The 17,638-nt window shown below is 42.8% G+C and overlaps 1 protein-coding gene across 15 annotated transcripts in view; it reads left to right on the top strand.

Moving 5' to 3' along the window:
• FHOD3 (formin homology 2 domain containing 3) overlaps window positions 1-17,638 on the top strand; it is a 681,582-nt gene that overhangs the window by 321,864 nt on the left and 342,080 nt on the right. The window lies entirely within an intron of this gene.

Below are 17,638 nucleotides of genomic sequence, written 5' to 3' on the forward strand. Positions count from 1 at the left end.
CCCACACCCTTCCAGGTCAAAACCGACCCATCCACCACGAATCTCTGGGTGCGACCCTCCAGCCAATTTGCCACCCACCGGACTGTGTAGTCATCCAAGTCACAGCCTCTTAACTTGTTCACCAGTATGGGGTGGGATACTGTATCGAAGGCCTTCCTGAAGTCTAAGTATACGACATCCACCCCTCCTCCTGTGTCCAGGCGTTTTGTAACCTGGTCATAAAAAGAAACTAGATTGGTCAGGCACGATCTGCCTGCCACGCACCCGTGCTGGTTTCCCCTCATCATAATTTGTCCTGCCGGGCTCTCACAAATGTGAGCCTTGATAATTTTTTCAGAGACTTTGCCAAGGATGGAGGTGAGATTGACTAGCCTATAGTTGCCCGGGTCCTCCTTCCTCCCCTTCTTGAAAATGGGGACCACGTTGGCCCTTTTCCAGTCCTCCAGGACTTGGCCCATGCACCACGAGCTTTCAAATATTCCCGCCAGTGGCTCTGCAGTGATGTCGGCCAGTGCCTTCAGCACCCTCGGATGGAGCTTATCCGGGCCTGCCGACTTAAAGGCATCCAGTTCTTCCAAGAGACTCTGCACCATCTCAGGGTCTATGCATGGTAGTCTGGCGCCTTGCTGCTGCCTCTCTACAACCCCAGTGAGAGACTTGTCGTGCCCCTCCCTTAGGAACACTGAGGCAAAGAACTCATTGAGGAGTTCAGCCTTGTCCCCCATTTCATTGATCCCCCTTCTTTATAGTGGCTCCCCTACCATTTCATTGATCCCCCTTCTTTATAGTGGCTCGTATACAATCTGCACACTTGTTCGTTTTCCAGTAGTCTCATATTTAGTTTCCACTGCCCTCTGCCTGATATTCCTTTCTCGCTTGCTTCCAATGCTATCTTTAGTAGCAGGTGGTTGCAGAAGACTGATATTCTACCGCTGGAAATTTCCAGCCTGCAGACTCCAAAATGAAGTCTATGTGGGTCCATGAGTGGCCCACTGCATCACTATAGTAACCTCCACTCATCTCACTCACCTCCTTATGCCTTTTGGGTCTCCTGTAGTTTATGCTCTGCTACCATCCTTGCTTTCTGGAGTCCATCCTACCACCTCTCCCTGACTTCATTTCCCTGCCATACTCTCTCCACCTTGTCTTTTTTTGACTGTGTTTGTGAATGATCTGGGGCAGTTCGTTGAGACTCAGCTCCTTTGAAGTCACTCGTCATTGTGCATCGAGGTCCGGGGAAAAATCCAAAGGAGCTGAATTCAGTTCAGATCCTTCGTGGGCCCTGGATGGAGAGTGAACCCAAAGGAGCTGGATCTGGACTCAGGCCGCGCAGGCAGCAGCTCCTTCAGGCAGGGGTGGAGAGGCGCAATGCTGTGGTGTGGCTCTGTCTATATGAACACACATGTAGGTGGGCCTGGCACTGGTGGAAATCACCTCAGGCTGGGGAAGGACCTGTCGCCAGGCCCAGCCCTGCCAAGATGTTGGGCACAAGTCAGGCTGGGGCTGTCCCCAGAGTTGGGGTAGGCCTGGGACAAGTAGGGAGGCCTCACAGGCTCCATACAGCACCAAGCACCCCTCCCCCAGCCCCTTACAGAGCCAGTGTGATAGGCTCTGTAAGGCTGGAGGCACTGGGTGCTTCCCAGGGGTACTGGGTGCTGGCTGCAGCCAGGCTGCGGATGGGGACTGGACTTGGCCGTGCCAATGCTTCTGCTGGCACTGGTCCTGCAGTGTCCTAGCTGGAGGGTCTTGTTCCTCTGCTTAGGGTTAGACCAGTGCTGCCTTGTGGGTAGGAAGGGATTTTACCTCCTGCTTAGATTGGTGCAGACTGGGGTGGGGCTTTGCCTTCCTCTGCAGTGGGGCATGGCTTCTGTCTTGGGTCTCTTGAGCATCTATTCCCCACCTTTGCAGCAGCGGGACAATGGCTGTCTTAGTCCCCCTGCTTTACATGCCAGGGATGATGCCTACTTCTGTGTCAGGGGTGACAGTGTAGTTTCCAGACATGGGATTTGTCTGGGATGGTTTGCACAGGGCTGATCCTGCCACAGGCAGGGCTTGGGCTAGGTCCTTGCCAGCCCCCTGGCTCTAGTATGTTATGATTCTATGCCAGGCTGCTTGTCTCCCGGGCAGGTAAAACAGGGGCGCCCTCACTGGGAGGAAGGTGTGGTGCTGGTGGCTGCCTCATGCAGGGCACGTTAACATCCTGTTAACATTGGGATTTAGCACCAGTAAACAGTCTGTGCCCTGGACTCCCTGCCTACCTTCCCTCCCCCTCCGCCGTACCAGCAGTGGTACGCCACATCTGAAAATTTGTAACAGGTGTGCCATGGAAAATTTTTATTAATGTAAATGTGCCTTGGGCTGCAAAAGGTTACGAAACACTGCCTTACTGAATGGGAAAGGCAGCCTAGTGACAGATGATAAGGAAAAGGCTGAAGTACTCAATGTCTTTTTTAACTTGGTGTTCACAAGTGAGGTCAGCTCCCAGACTACTGCACTGGGTAGCATAGTTTTGGGAGGAGATGAGTAGCCCTCAGTGGTAAAAGAACAGTTTAGGGACTAGTTAGAAAAGCTGGATGTATACAAGTCCATGGAGCTGGATATGTGATGCCTCCAAGGGTGCTGAGGGAGATGGCTGATGTGATTGCAGAGCTGCTTGCCATTATCTTTGAAAATTTGTGGTGATCAGGGAAGATCCCAGATGATTAGAAAAGGGCAAATATAGTGCCCATCTTTAAGAAAGGGAAGCAGGAGGATCCAGGGAACTACAGACTGGTCAGCCTCACCTCAGTCTCTGGAAAAATCATGAAGCAGGTCCTCAAGAAATCCATTTCTAAGCAACTGGACGAGAAGATGATTAGGAACAGTCAGTATGGATTCAAGGGCCTTCCTGTTCAAATTGTGCTCTGTTACAGTAACCCCTTTGCTTTCTGCTTCCCCTCAACCTTCTTCCCTGGCAGCCCCCCTTCCTTCTCTCCTTACTGCCAGACCCTGCTGTCCCTGAGCACATGGAAGTGAACAGCAAATTTGAAAACAATAACCTCAGAACTAAACATGGCTGTAGCAATTTGTGTATAGTACATGTGTACTTAGTTTATCCAGAATTAATGCATGATACCTTTTTTGAGACTGGTGCAAGTTTTAGCACAGGTGCTCCATAAACACACTTTTGAGCAGCACTTTGGCACCTACTTATATGTATTACTGTGAGCGGTTGTGCCAGTACACGCTGTGCTTTGCTATTGGGTGCTGTGCTATTGGGCTATTGGGTTTACATGTGCAAGGGACATGCAGTCTGCAGTCACAAGACTTCTAAGGCATGTGCGCTGTACCCTTGGGATGCCAGCTCTTGGGGCCAGATGGTTCGATTTGTAACAGGTCTCACTCACACATCTCATCCCTCACTTCATTTGCCATGCCTTTATCTTCAGAATTAATGGGAGGGTCTTTGGTCATATGCGCAAATCCATGCGAGCCACATATGTGAATGATGTTCGTGGCTCCTTCTCCCCTTTCACTCCATCCACTCACCAACCAGATCTTAACTGGGTCCATACTATGGCCTGTAGGGCATGGTGTTCCCAGCATTTAACTCAATGAACGAATGAATTGGTCCATTCAGACCTAGCTGAAGTTCATGAAGTCCTCCCCTCAATAAGCCACATCAGTTCCTCTGGAATAAATAGTTCAAATCAATTCATAAGCAAATTAATCAGATTGATCCAGCATGGTGGCAATTCATTAAGTCCTCTAATCAATACACAAATCAATCTTTCTAAGGAATAAATAGTTCATGTAATTTGAAATCAATTCACAAGCAATTTAATCAGTTCAATCCAAATCCCCAAACGCCTTTGTGTCACTTGTATGCTTCAGAACTTGCGTGCAGCTATCTCTACTCCCAGGTCCACTGAGCAGAGTGGATCCAGTCCTTTGCTCCTGCCTGGCCCGCCACATTGTCCAAGCCTCGTGGCCCATGCATCCCCTCTTAGGAGACTGGACCCCTAATGCTGAAGGCCCCTCTGAGGCCTCGATCTGTAGAGCTGTTTCTTTTACCTGCTTGGGAAGTGCCAGCTGAAATCTTGCCACTGCAGGGCTGTGTAGGCCATTCACATGCTCCCCAGTCTCTCTTACTTGCTGGTGCTGGTGCCGGAATATAATGTCAGCCTCAGCGCACCCACCTATGCAAAGCAAGCAAGAACTTACAAAGCAGGGCTGCTGCTGCTGCTCCTGCTGCTCTGCTGCCGCTGCCGTCATCCATGCAGGTGGGTGGAAACCATCTCCAGCCCTTGCCGGGCTAACATTCACTCCCCTGGTGCCTCCCAAGAAGCCTCCTGGGGTCCTAATTCTCCAGTATCGGTCTGCTGAGTATCTCTTGTTACTACAAGTACTAACTATGGGTTTTCTTTTTTATATTTCTCAAGGCCAGATCAATTGCAAATTCAGTTGTGCAAAGCCCAATAGTCAAGTTCCAACATTTGATCGAGCGGAATGCTCAGTTGTCAAGTCTGTGTGGCTCTACCACCAGACAAATACCCTCCTCCCCAGACCTGTTGGTTTAGGGCTTTGGATACTCCCCAAATCCAGGAAGGCATCCTATGTGCAAGCTCCAGGCCTGGAGGCCTTGGGGTTCAGATGCCCCCTACCTTGCTTGATCTTAACTGATTCCCTGATTAAATTCAGTTTGTTTTCTCTAGAAGTTCTCTTCTATGAAATATAAGTTTACAGACAGCTCATTCCAGCTCGTGATTTCTTTAACATGGACTTCAGTTCTGGGCTGGGTCAGGTCAACATAGATACATGAACAAGCCCTAAATGAACCCCCATGATGTGGTGTTTACAGTAAAAGCTGGAGAATGCAAACAGCTCTTTAAGGCAAAAATAATGAAAAATCTACAGAGGGATTCAATTCAAATGAAGCTGTAGATATTTCCACAGCATATATGGAGGTTAAGGAAGGAAGAGATGATATAAAAGCAACACTCTGGGTAAACTGTTTGGGGACCCATTTGATGATGTCTGCCAGACATTTAAGGTTGGTGAAGAAACAGGAATCTTTGGAACTGTGAAAGAAAGGCACAGTTCAGCTGTGAGAGTGAGAAGGAAGTAAAAATGTATTCAGTGTAGTGGCTCACTGTGACTTGCAAAAGAGTTAGCACTGAAGGGGGCTGAGTGCAATGGGCATTACCGTATACCTTATTTAGAAGGGCTGCATTAAATTATCCTTGTGGAGGTTCCCATCAGTAGATTGTTTCTTAGGCTGTGGGCCCAGATCAGGATAATGGCCTGGTCTGGCTAGAAGGCTTAGGAGGGATCCGCAGCGGGTGGAGCAGCACTGGTAGAGATGGCAGCAGTAATGGAATCATAGAAAATTAGGGTTGGAAGGGGCCTCAGGAGGTCATCTAGTCCAACCCCCTGCTCAAAGCAGAACTGTCTCCACCTAGATCATCCCAGGCAAGGCTTTGTCTACTTGGGTCTAAAAAACTCCAAAGATGGAGATTTCATCACCTGTCTGGGTAACCTGTTCCAGTGCTTTACTACCCTCCTAGTGAGAAAGTTCTTTCTAATATCTAACCTAAACTTTCCTTGCTGCAACTTGAGATCTTGTTTTGTTATCTGCCACCACTGAGAACAGTCTAGCTCCATCCTCTTTGGAACCACCCCTCAGGTAGTTGAAGGTGGCTACTAAATCCCACCCCCCTCAGTCTTCTCTTCTCTAAACTAAATAAACCCAGTTCCCCCAGCCTTTCCTCAGAAGTCATGTGCCCTAGCCACCTAACCATTTTCGTTGCCTTCTGCTGCATTCTCTCCAATTTGTATACATCCTTTCTGGGAGAGGGGGAGACCAAAACTAGGCATAGTACTCCAGATGTAGCCTCACCACTGCTGAATAGAGAGGAACAATCACTTCCCTTGATCTGCTGGCAACACTCCTACTAATGCAGCCCAGTATGCCATTAGGCTTCTTTGCAACAAGGGCAAATTGTTGTCTCTCATTCAGATTATTATCCACTGTAACCCCCATGTCCTTTTCAGCAGAGCTGCTGCTTAGCCACTTGGCCACCATGCTGTACTGGTGCAGTGTCTTGAACAACTCATCTATTCACATCTCTCTCTAACTTAAACTTTGTGGTTCCTATGTAACCTTGCCTTCCCTGCCCTGATACATTTCTCTTGTTCTAAATAAGTTGTATATGATTTCTTCAAAGCAGAATGGCACTTTTAATAATGAAGCAAATACTGAATGCAAATAGCTGTGAGAATTCTTCAGAAGTATATGAGGTAACTGTTATCCTAATAAAATGCACACTGAGACACTGAAGAGAGACACCTCCTTTTTCCAGTATTGAGGAAGCTGCTTAGCTAACTCCCTATTTCACTTATTTCAATTTTAAGGTCTTTGGGGCAGGCACTGGCTTTTTGTTATGGGTTCGTACACCACATAACAAAAAAGAGCCCTAGTTATGGGCCTTGATTTTTTTGATAATACACATAACTAATAATACTTCTTTAGTATTACAGTGGTTCTCTATAGCAGATACATGTACTGTTACACTTGATTTGGGGATTAATACTTCTGCATTGACCTTTAATGCTTAAGAAAATTATAAGCAAGACCTCAAAAAATTAGACTGGTTGAAAAATCACTGGATATCCAAAAGGCAGCACAGTTCTCACTCTGTCTTTTGTGTGTGTGTGTGTGTGTGTGTGTGTGTGTGTGTGTGTGTGTGAGAAAAATCGTTAGATATAAAAAAGCAGTACAGTTCTCTCTCTCTCTCTCTTTCTCTCTGTCTCTCTCTCCTGTGTGTGTTTTCTCGGATGTTAAAGTTCTGCATGAGGTTCATGTGGGTTGCTGCTACCTGTCACCCAGATGTCTTCTAATGAATTGAATGCTCTGATCCTGGATGTCTGAATTTGGAGCAGCTGGTAGTGCATTGGAGCATACCCAGCCAACTAGGAGGTGATCGATTCTGAGGAATTCAGTCTGGTGTAGTGGTATATTGCTTAAAAAAAGAATGGGAGCTTCCTTAGCCTTGGACTAAACTTATTTCTGATGTACTTTGGCACAGCTTATGCAGCAGTAATGCTTCATTTCAGCCTGATTCCAAGAAAAATGTCCAAGTTCTTCCATAAATCCTGAGATCTCTATGCACTCAGGTATTTTACCTCTTGGTAAGCACAGGTAAAAAGATTGTGACTAAGTCCAGCTGATAGGTGATTTGATTCGTTTGTGTTTTCTTAATGGTAACCTGCTAAAGCCAGCTATCCCAGTTAGCATAACAATATTAATTGGTTTAAATGACACTGTAGTATGTTGGCTGGTGAGATAAGACACTGAAGGGGGGCAGAGGAGAAAGGGATGAGATTATTAAATTCCCATGACCCAATACACATTGACGTATTTTCATCTTACATGTACCAATTCAGTAATTCAGGGACTGAATGATAAATTGAAACAAACATTAAAGATTTGCCTTGACTTACATATTTTTTTAGATAATTGTATTTTTAGCCACAAATTGGTAACAATAATCTCTAAAGGGAACAACATTTTCTTTTCTAGCAATTTTCTCTGACTCCATTCTCTTGAATTATATAGCACATGTTTTAGGATAACAACCACCTTCTTACTATATTATTCCCTAGGGAACAATTTTGCATTAGTAGAAGGATGAAGATGATAACCTCCAAAGTCTTTTCCATCGCCACTTTCTATAATGCGATGCTACAATATATGCTCTGGTTACTTAAACTACACACCGCCTCTTCTCTCAAAATGTTTCTTTGACATTTTCAAACGAATCATTGTAGCATTTTTATATATTAAAAAAAATATCCTACTTTTAAATTACCAAACAAATGAATCAAGGGCCACTTGAGAATTTTGAGGGCATAATAGTGAGTGAAGAGGGGCTGTAGGAATAGGACATTGCAGAAAGAGTTCCTATCATATGACTAGATCCATTCTGGGAATGATCCCTTTAAACAACAGGGCTTCTTCAGTTATTTGTAAATGAGTAGCTTGTTTTCTAATAGCAGCATCCTTTTTCAAGAACTCTTCTGGCATCTCTTTCTAATGCTGCTTTCTATTCTGGTTACCATGGGGACAGCGTCCTAACCAGAAATGCACTACCGTTTCTTTTTGCCAGTGTATTAGATTGCTTATTACTGCTAAACAACAAGACTTCCCCCCCTCCAAGATTCATCAAAGCCACCCAGTCCCATACCTGACAGTAGTGATTTATGGCTGATAAGAACCTTGTGTTCTAGCTTGCATGGTTACAAAGAGAAAGTGGATGCAGAAAGAAGAGAGATTGGCAATGCAATCAGAATGTGTTGAAGCAGTAAGATTAGAACAAGAATTATTCTCCCTCCTGTTTCTTATTCAGTTTTGCAAAGAAAGTCTCTTTGGTTTTGGCTTTGGCCTTCCAATAACTTCTGAAAGTTTCACTCCAGTAAAACCAGTTCCATGAAGCTTTTGATCAACAAACAGTCCCTGCAGTCTGGTTCTCTTAAGAGACATGGGCACTCCTAACAAGCATTCATTACAGCTAAAATAGCTGAGTCACCCAAGCATCTCAAAGCTGTTGCTGCTGCTGTCTATAATGTCAGTACAACACCCTGTTTTACTAAATTGACTTTAACATTCTGTCCAATTCTAGTTACCTACCCAGTTGAATGCAAATCCTGTTGCTGTAGTACCTGTGTTTGGTCCATTTCCTACCTCTGGTCCTGCTGCCTAGCAATAGCAGGAGTAAACTGAAATGGGCAACTGCAATATGCAGTAGGCCAGTAGGGAGTAGAAGGACACACAATTTATAGGCAAATACAAAGCCTAGGCTGCTGTAGGAATGCTTTCTTTGGGCCACTCTTGCCTTGTTCTCAGCACTTCTGTCAGTTTACATTCCCTTCTTGCTGTTTCCTGTTAGTACGTAGGACCTCAGTATGCCAAGGTGAATGAAACAGGGGGTGTGGGGAGGGAGATGGTGAAAGGGAGTTATTACACTGTTAGTTTTGCAAAATTATCCATTATTCACCGCATGGTGCAGGAATAAAGTGTGAAGAGTTCCAGGGTTCCATGTCCTCAACTCCAACATGCCCCATATGGAAGAGAAAGGTTTCCTATTACATTTAAGTATAGAAACATTTACTATGTTTCATCACATCCCTTTCCTGTGAACCTGTAAATCACTAGCATTTATTTGCTTTGGTGTTTAGGGACAGTGTTATAAATGGTTTTCTCCATTAGTTTAACATGCATATAGTGCAGAGGTGTGGGAGGGAGGGGAGTTATTTAACAAGCTTTGTGAAGAGGGAGCTTTTATTAATGATTTAGCCCTGACAAATTTAAGCTTGCATGAAGTCAGACAAAATAAGTCAGAACTGGGTAGAAATAAGTAAGAGGAGGGGTTGATTTGGATTCCCCTTAACCTTCATTATGGGAAGATGATGAAGACAGGAGAACCTCATTTTGGAATTTTGGGAATCTAGGTGACCTCCAGCACACTCCTGTGAAGTTTCTTCCTTCTTTTCTTTCCCACTTTGGACAGAATGATTCACCTCTTCCCTTAGTCCTGCTGTACTTTGTATCCCCAAATTCATTTGCTTAAACAGTCACCTCTTGTTTGTGATTGACATTGTTTTCTGAAGGCATGTATCTCTCTCTCATCCTTTGTTTCCTTTGCTTGATGGCACTCTCATTTATCTTCTGTACTGTTAATCTTCTGCAGCCTGAGTGATCTGCCTCCTTATATTCTGGCTTCCTTTCCTTCTGTCATTATTTCTCTCCTTCTTTCTAAGTTTCCAGTCTTCTTTCCCAAATCATTGAATCCTTGCTCATTCCCCTCACATATTTTTCTATATTTGGGTAGGAACGTGATTAGGTAGTGACCAAGTCTCCCGGAAGGATGATGTGCTTTTTGTTGAATTGCAAGTTTCTTTGTATCATGGTTCATAGCTCACAATATTAGAAATGATAGATGGGCACATCTACATGAAATGCTTACTGCATGGTAGCCTAATAACACTGTGCAGTAGTGTGCTTTTCAAAAACCATGCTAATAAGCTACTGCGCACTATTAGGCTACTGTGCAGTAACTGTCATGAAAAAACCATGTGCCATGCTACTGCGCAGTAAATGTAGTTACTGCGCATTTAGTTAGTGTTTCATTAAGGAAGTACTAAACTAAATGTGCAGTAACTACCGCGCATTAATGAATGTGTAGACACGCCACTGTGTCTCAGATGAATAACACCAACAGCTGCTTTTTGCATCTGAAAATGACTTGAAGTAAGTTTTATTCTAATTGTTAGACTGTGTTTCTTGCTTTGTGAAGCTGGCTGGAAATTCTTTGGACTCAATTGGTGCTAACAGTAACGTGGGGTTGATGTTTCACTGCCAAACTTAGTGTAACGTATTTTGGGGCTGTTGCTTTTCATCAGACCATACTTCATTGTCAAAAAATACTTTTTCTTATAAAGGCCAATCATTGTACCCCTGGATCAGAGAGGGAATATAAAGTATAAATTATTGAGCTACACATATTGCAGTAATGAATATGTAATAGACTATTTATATTTACAGAGAGAAAGAGATAGAAAGAGTAGCTTAAACAATCTAAGACTTATTATATGCAAAACAGTGTAATCTCAGGAAAACAGCAATTATGTTAATGTAATATTGGGCAATGTGCCCTTGAATGAATCCCACTCTTGAATTGATGTATTTTGTAGGGGTCTGGGAGTAAAAGGAAAGAACACTGTCTTGCCAACAGATTTATTATTAACTTTTGTGGATAACAACAAAACTAAAATGAAAGCCCCTTTTTGGCATCGCCCCAGGTCCCTTCTTAGAGCACCACATTAATTTGTTTGGCGTGTTATGAAAGATTGGTACGCTGTGCTAATTAGTTTTATATACAGTCATTTTTTTAATCAGGGGCTCTATGTGGACCCAAGGGCCCAATTCAGAAATCAATTGAACTCGGTTGAAGTTTTACTTCAGAATTGAACTCAGGAGCCTGATTCATTGTTGAATTACTCCAGTTTTATACTAGTGTAAATCTATTGATTGAAATGGAATCCCAGTAGCTTAAAACAGGAGTAGCAGACATGAACTGGACCCTAGTACTATGTACTTGACTCTGTAGCAGAAGCAAGAATAAAGGTTTCTCTTGCTGGGGAAAAACAATCTGTGCATTCCCCACTTGCTGGTGGAAAAATTCAATTTTTTTCTGTCTATTTTTTAATTCTAGTCATAATTTTACTTTCTGCCTGCATTTGTGATGAATGTATGGGGGGGGAGGGAATCAAATTTCTCATTGCTTTGGGTTGAAAAATATGATCTTTAGTTTCCAAGTGCTAGCCAGATTTTTGGTGTTTATTGAAAACCAGAGGATACTGCTGCTCAGAGCATATGTGGACATTTTACAGAGGAATACCGGGAGATTTTTCAAATGTCCTTTAATTGGGACAACACTGTGTGCCCTGTAATGGAATAGAATACAGAGTGTAACATGCTGCTTGTATTTTTATAAGGAAAGACTCTGCATCTTGAAATCAGAGTTTGGAGTAGAGGGGCATGGATGTGAAACATGGGAGTTATTCAGGCAGCAGCAAGTGAAGGAGAGTAATTCACATTTGTGCTCAGCCAGATGTTAGCTTGCCTTTGCCAATAACACAAAAGGCTGATGCTACATAAATTGCTATATCCCAGGGACTAATTCAGCTGATCTGATGGAAGAGGGTGGGATGTAAGGGCTGCCCTTGTGGTCAGAGGTCAAGCATTATGCTTGAGACTCAATCAGCCTGTATTCAGTCCAGATATACATATATGTATCTGTATGTCTAAATTGTAGATTGAATGTGTGATCTTTCCCCCTGCCCCCCATATACTGCCTCCTCTCCCACCTGTATGCAAAAGAAAAGTCAAGATTTTATTAAAGGCAGGGAGGCAAATCATTATTTGCTAGTTCCTTTATTTTTTCCATAGCAGCAAAAGGAAGAAAAATATTAAACAATGAAACCCTTTCATGCTGTATCAAGCCTTTGAAGGTCACGCATGAAAATACGTAGGATCCTCCCAAACTATCCAAGTCTCGTAAAATGAAGGAATGACACAGGCTGCTTTCTCAGTAACTGTAAAATATGCCAGTTACAGACTAGCTCACCAGACAAAATTTCACTTGCCCTCATACAGTAATGCATTTGGAAGAAATCCCTATTCATTGGTTTTGGTTCTGATGTAGGGGAGTTGTTTGTAAGAGGACAGGTTTTAGGGAGATAATGGTTGACAATTAATAGTTGGCTTCCGTGGTGTGCAGCCCCTTAACACATTGGCGCTGAAGTTGAGGAAACCAACACCTTTTCAGAGTTGCAGTTATCACAAGTCTTGCAATATTTGATATTCTTCTTACTGCTCCGGTAGTACAGTTAGTTACACAGCTAGATATTAATCTTCCATATAAAAAGTAAGGTTTTTGGCCCTGATGGCTGCAAAAAAACATAAACATGGTACTCAAGTGCATCCTAGATGTGGGATAAAAAGAACATATAAAAAGAACTCCAAATGTTTGTTTGTTTTAATCTTGTAGTGTTGAGGGGCTTGGCTTACGAATTTTTAACATTTAGGGTTGGCATTGGAGCTTTGTGGTCTCTTTATTGTTCTTTGATATCACTCCGTGACATAGAATCTGTTAGAGAAACTCTGGATTCCTAGGTCACCAATGTAGCAGATTAGTATCCTCACTCTGTACCCATTATTAGTAGGGGGAAACTATCAGACAATGTTCCTCTTCTCCCTTAAAAACAATAACTGATGCCCTCTAGTGGTAATAGTTGATTAAAACAAATCACTACAGAATGACATCTTGAGACTTTGGCCTTCTTAACCTACACAAGCTACCTTCTTTCTTCTCTTTTATTTACAGAGGAAATAAAAGAGATTTTACATGTCTCTACTATATACACATAAAAATACAATCTTAGTATTTAAGTGGGTTCAGACCTCTGACTGTATATCTCTTCATGCACAAGGGTGTTTCAGATAGTAATGGTAATTTTGAAATAAAATCATTTTATTTACTGTGTGTGGCAAAACTACACACCTGTGGGGAATACTGCTGGTGGCAGCGCCAAATATACTCGTGTTTAAGACTGATCCAATAAATCATCACTGCATACAAAATATATTTTCTATTTGCCACCCTAATGTTTTGGTGTCATTAGGGTAGCAGAGTATAACAATTTCTTATTCTGTGTTTTGTCTCAGTCATGCACAAGTTTGTAACAAGCACAGTTATAGCTGCTTGACTGTTTAGCTCAAAGTGTAGCAGTTCTTGATTTTAGCTTTGAAGGTCATTAGCTCTGAAGGTCATTTCCTGCCACGTCAGGGGGTCGGACTAGGTGTTCTCCTCAGGTCCCTTCCAACCCTACCAACTATGAAATTAGGTCAGTCTTGGTTGTCAGCTAAAATTTAGCCCTCATAGAACCACTTGCATTTCCCTGTATAAACATATAAAATCACTTAATGTTGCCAACCAGCATTGTCTGGTGCTCGTTCTCAACCCTCTGCATTCTTTTAAGGCAGTAGTTCTCAACCTTTTTAGGCTCGAGGCACCCCTGGATAGATTCATGGCACTCCTCTGAATGTGCCAGATCTTAGGCCCCAGACAGACATGTAGCTAAAGGCACTGAGATCTGATGCTTGATCCCACAATCATGCCTCTTGCCATGTACGCTGGCATGGAAAGAGGCATGATTGTGGGATCATCAGATCCCTTCACACCGTATTGCTGGTGCAGGGAAAGCCTGGGATCCTGATCAGCCCCATCATCTGATCAGGGCTCCAAGCCATGGGAGCTTGCTACCGGCTGTTGCCGGGGAGCCCAGGATCTCTCTGCATCAGCAAGTAGCAATCTCCTGCAGCTGGGATCTCCCTCGGCTGATTGGGACTACCAGACCTGGGCACACACCAAGTGCTCCCAGGGCTGGGAGTGGTCACCTGATCTGAGCTCCCGGTTGTGGGGGTGTACCATGCATCCCAGATCAGCTGAGGGCTTGCAGTAGAGCCCTTGACTCAAGGTGTGCCCCAGAAGCTGGGAGCCCAGATCTGCTGCTGCTCCCAGCCCCAGAGGCCTGTTGGAGTCAAGGGATCCGATGTGCCCCTCTGGTTCGGGGCAGCAATCAACTGATTGGCGTGCTCAGCCTCAGGAGCATACAAGAATAGAGAGCTCTCAATCAGCCTGGTCACACATTCAAATAGAAACCAGCAATAAAGTTATTACATATTTTTTGTGTAGTAACTTTGTGGTTTGTTCCTTGTTTTATCACACCATTACTTGCATTAAGGTGTGTCCATGTAACTACTTAAGATATGATTAACTGGTTAATGCTACCTTAAGTGTACCATGTGCCAGGAGTCTTAGTTTTCACTCTTTTTTTGACTACAGAAAAATAATTGAGCAGTTTTTCTGTTGCAAAGCACTATTGCAGAGAACTTCATAGTTGTATTCTTCCTGTTTGAAATCTCTGTGCTTATCTTGTAAATCATGTTTGTAAACCTAACATTGTGTCGCATCACATGGCACCCTTAAAAGAATCTCAAGGCACCCCAGGGTGCTGTGGAATATTATTTGGTATTGGCAGAGTGAATTCCATGAAAAATGTTGCCTTCTCTTTTGCTCTTAGTTGCTATTTCTCTAGAGCAGTGATTCTCAACCAGGGTGTTGCAGCAGCCTGGGGTGCCTTGCAATCTTTTCAAGGGTGTTGCAGGATGCCACAAAGTGTTAGCACTTTTAGGTGTGCAAACATGATTCATAAAATAAACCCAGAGATTTTTAAATTCTGACCTGTTGTGGTCTTCCTGAGTTCTTTTCAACAGAAGAAATGCTTTGTTATTTTTCTGTAGGAAAAAAAGGAAAATGAAAATTAAGAGCTGGCATTTTCCAAGGAGTGCCTGGAGTCTAAAAATGTTGAGAACCATTGCTATGGGGAGTGGTTTATATTACAGTAAACCATTTACCTTAGAGCAGCCACTGTGACCTCTCAGAAAGTCAAGGCAGTAGCAGAAGTAGAAAATCTTGTTGGTTAGTTTTGTATTGTGTCACTCCAGATACTAGGCTTTTAGAATAAGCACTGAAACATACCCTTGTTGAACTTGCGTTCCTTTGACATTAATGGGATTTCTGTTACCCACTGAAGACTTCTTGTATCCTTAATTGTTTATTTTGTAGATACTTTTTTGGACAGCATTTAAGAGAAGTAAAAAACCTCACAAAAAACCAGAATGAAAATCAAAGCTTCATAAAGTGATCTATGGAGTACTTTACCTTATACAGGGTCCTCTGCTCAGGGTGAATTCTGCCCTTGTTTCAAGTAGAAGCTCAGCCAAAGCGTTTGCTAATGCAGCATAACTCTTTTAAGAGAGGAGTATTTCACTTACCTTCCGGATTAGGGTTTGTAAAGTTTCTGATGTTTCCTAGCACTATAAGAAACGGTGCCAGGTGTAAAGGAGGCTGTTGGTATATTGCCAACATGTAAGGAGATTACTTAGAATCAACTGTAATGGTTTGAATTCTGTACTTCTGACTCCGCTTGCCAGCTGCTTTGAATGTGCGGACAGACCTGTGAACATGAATTAGCCTCTTCTGCTCCAGTTTGCTGCATGTTGCTAGTATTAACTAACATGTAATGTATCTTGTTGCCCTCTGCTAGATGAATCTAGACCTGCACAATGGTTTGTGATTATGTTTCTCTCTGGCAGCTGGATGCTGAGACTGTAAGACTTAATACTAATAGTGGTAGCTAGTGATGATCTTTACCTCAAGTGATTTCTTTTGGAACTGTAGTTGATTTCTTTTGGAACTGTAGTTATGGGCTTCTGTCCCTGTTGCCACATACGAATAAGAGAGCTGCCTCTGCTCATATGCAGGGATGACGTTACACCATGTGTATGAAAAATAAGAACAAGGAAAAAATGTTTGACTTGGTTCTTTTCGGAGAATTCTCAAAAGAGCTGCATGGTCTAGTGAAAATAACTAGTGTTATAGTATGATAACAGTATTTCACAATTACTTTGCTACAGGCAGGGATGACCATTCCTCTTGTGTAAGAAAAGGACCCACAGATGGCATTTGTTAAAATGTTGATATTTATGTGCAACTTTGTGCCTCTCTTCATTCAAATGATACTGTGCAGCCTTGTTTGGAGTGGCTCTGTTTAAAATGATGCCAGTGATTTAAATGAATGGAGGGAAATTAGTTGTAACGAATGCCAGATGGAGATTTCTTTCACAGAAAAGTAGTTGCGTGCTGTAGCACGTGAAGTCAACAAACCAGGTCTTAATACTCCTCCTGCCCCATTATTCTTTAAGCTTTCCTGACAAGACTCCTCTTTATCCAGCCAAGAGATGTGCTTGCATGCGCCAGTACATTTTTTTAAGCTGAAGTAATTAAAGAGTGCATCTCAGTTTATGGTTTTAAGTGAAACCCTGTCCTCCTGTGCTCTGTCAGGAATTCATAAACTGTACAAGTACGAGAACCAAGAGTAATAGTCAAGCCAGATCTACATGTTCTGTCTATGAAAACAAAGCCTGTTAGAGAGGAACAAAATTATTACTCCAGTTTTACTTTCTGATTGGATGAGACTATTGGGGACAAGTGCTTAATCCAGTTAAACATGTATATCCTCAAATGTCCATTGTCTTTCTCCTTCTGAGAGAGCTAAAAGAAAATTATGATTTATTTTTGTACAATACTTACAGTACAAAAATAGGTAGGGGAAGTGGGGGGGAAAGGTTTATTTCTGCACATCACAACAGCTGATAGCATGTTGATTTGTCATGTGGGAACATCCACGTGCTACAGTCACTCTAGCCTCAAACATGTCATCTGACAAGCATCCTCTCCACCCATTCTTTTCAGGCTGGTCCCCTTGGGGCTGCTTATAGGTGAGGCTGTGGGATCACAATGGGCCACTGTATTGAGCACTGTTTCCTCTTCTTCATTTGCCTTCAGAATACATTCAGTACTCATAAACCCTTATAACGTTTTCTAACTTTTTACTGTTTTCTACAACTGTACATTATTGGGAGAACAAACTACATAATATATAGTAAGACTAGTTGGTGAAAATAATGTTTCTCCTAAATTTCTTAGAAAGAAACTAAAATACATTTTCCTGAGAGTAAAACCTTGTTTTGACATATGCTGAGAACAAACTGTCTGGCTGCTTCTGGCATTGACAGTCATCACATGCACTGCAGTTAGAGAAAGGAATTGCCAGGAAAATAGCAAGTAGGATATTGAGTGGCCAAGGACTGATGATGGACACTTTTTTTCTTTCCTTTTTTTTTAAATTGCTTCACATGCAGACTGGGATTGGTAGTGAACTCAACTTGTTACCAGTTGCTTTTTTCAGTAATTTTTGGAAATGAGACATCTAGGTGAGGTATTTTAATCATGTCCACACTGAAGCTTTCATATATAATATATGTAAACAGTAAGCACTACCTCGGTACACTTATTGCCCATTGCAGAACAGTGGTAAAAGGGTGAATAGGTATGAAAACTAATGTCCATTCTAACTCTGTAAAAATAATCCTTCCAGAACAGGATGAAGGATCATTAATGAAGCAGTGTAG

This window comes from Alligator sinensis, unplaced genomic scaffold, assembly GCF_000455745.1.
Source record: "Alligator sinensis unplaced genomic scaffold, ASM45574v1 scaffold285_2, whole genome shotgun sequence".
Classification (NCBI taxonomy): Eukaryota; Metazoa; Chordata; order Crocodylia; family Alligatoridae; genus Alligator; species Alligator sinensis.